The following is a 2,288-nucleotide window of genomic DNA, read 5'->3' on the forward strand; positions in this document are numbered from 1 at the left end:
TTGGTTTGATTTGGTTTGGTTTGGTTTGCCAAGGACCAAATTTCTCTCTTTCTTTCAAAGTTGGTTTTAACCTTGCTCACCTAGAAGAAGCCAGAGGCCTGGAAATCTCTGATAACACTGCCCTTTTTTCCACCCAGTTCCCATGCCAAACCAGGAACCCCATATTTAAGAGACTCAGAGAAGTTGGACCAGGTGACTCCTAAAGTCTTTTACAATTTGAGATTCTGTACTACTTCAAAATTTTTTCACCTCCTAAAACATTTTTTGTAAGTATAGGCTCTTACAGTTTTTCTCCTTTTCATGAATCATTTTCAGTGAGGCTAGTCAAAATCAAAAGGCATTAAAAGTAACAGAATCACATGTCTGTGGTTATTATTAATAAGAAACTATTATAACATCTATACATATAGCTTTAATTGCCTATTCTACTTCATTTTGTCTTAGAAACAAAAAAGTAAAAGATATTTAAATTAAAAGTAGATATGATTTAGTTACCTCCCCCCTACAAAATTAAATGGGTAGGAATGCAGGATCCAATCTTCAGAGATACTTAAAACCACTGAGTTCATTGGTCCTCAGCCAGGAATAATTTTGTTCCCCTGGGGACTTTTGGCAATGTCTGGGGACATCTTTGTCACAAATGAGGATAGTGGATAGAGATATTACTGGTATCTGGTAGGTTTCGTACCAGAGATGGCGCTAAACGTCTATAAAGCACAGGACAGCCTCACCAATAAAGAATTAGCCAGCCCAAACCGTCAATGCCTACGCTGAGAAACACTAGTCTACATTTACGAACACAGCTGAAATACAAAGCCATCATTTTTCCACACAAAAGAGAAAACCATTTATTTTCATTAATAGATAGCAGACTCACTAAGTCAGGCAGCCACAGAAATAGCAAGGAATTCAGAGGTACTGCGTAAATTTGAGGGCAAAGAGTAGAGGTAGGACCTGCAGCTCTCCCTTTAATAGAGGTCTGCTGGCCATAGAGCAAGTCACTCATCAGCCACTGAAGAATGTTGCTGCCATCTAGGGGATGAAAATGGGATCCTCAAATGAGCTCCACTCCTAGTTCAGGGACACAAGCTACCAGGCGTGCAGGCACACGTGCACTCACTCAATTCGTTTTCTCCATTTCATGTTTGCAGTATGTAATGGCAAGTCCACGTTTCTGATAAGGATGACAGGCACTTGGTAGCCATTTTTATACTAATAGTTAAATGGAATAAAGAGTGAAGAGTCGATCAATGGCACAAGAACTGCCCGGTAAGACCTGTCTTTCTGTTCACCTTTTATGTTGGATCTTAGTAAGATAATGATAAGTTCTCAGCATATTAGAATTAAACAGAATTCCTTTGCTTTTAAAGAAAAAATTCTCAAGTTTAAAAATTAAATCAACTCTAATAAAATGAAAATTAAGAAGAACCAGAGTGTAAACAGAAGTTGTTCTTCAGCCAAACACATTGTTACTCCTACACACACACACAAACACACACACACAACACATACACACACGGTCCACAGAGATAACAGTAGTGAAAGGACTTCTCACTTTGAGAAAAATAGAAAGGAAATTTGCACCACCTTTTGTGTAGTTTCTGGAGAAGCAGGACCTAAGGCTGGAGGGGTACAGTGTAAGCCAGAATTACAGGCTTCTGTCTCATTCCTTCTTGTGGTCTGCCTCAAGTTTACCATGGTTGGATGGTCTGAACCTTGTCTGTTTTTCACATACCAGAGGTAGAAAACTTTCAACTCCCTCACCATAAGCGTTCATAAACCTCTTAAAAGAATGAGAAAACTCATTCTGATCTTTACCACATGCCTTTTGAATAGGTTGTGAACTCTATTTCTATGGTTTAGACAAAGTGATGGCTTTTTTTTTCCATTTCTTTCTTTTTTCTTCTTTTTATTAGGACATTTTATCCTGACTCACCCCATCCTCTAAATCCTAGACTAGCTCATAATTCAGGGTAGTTGCATGAAATCAGACGTCTCTTCCTTCTGATTGTTTCAGTGGACTAGCCCTGCCCAGCACCACGCTCTAATTTTGCTGGGGTCCTGCAAATAGTACAATCCTGAGCTTATGTGATCCAAAGGGAAAAGCCTGAAGGAAAACAATTATACCAAGAGGGGAGAAACTCATAACTATGACATGATTACATAATTAGCCAAAAGTAAGAATTATCTGACAATCTGTCGCCTCTTTTGCAGCCCAGCCCATAGACTCCACATGGATAGGTGACAGACGGATGGACCAATAGGGATGGACAAGACACAAAGTTTCC

Source organism: Meles meles, chromosome 3 (genome assembly GCF_922984935.1).
Source record: "Meles meles chromosome 3, mMelMel3.1 paternal haplotype, whole genome shotgun sequence".
In the NCBI taxonomy this organism is placed as follows: Eukaryota; Metazoa; Chordata; class Mammalia; order Carnivora; family Mustelidae; genus Meles; species Meles meles.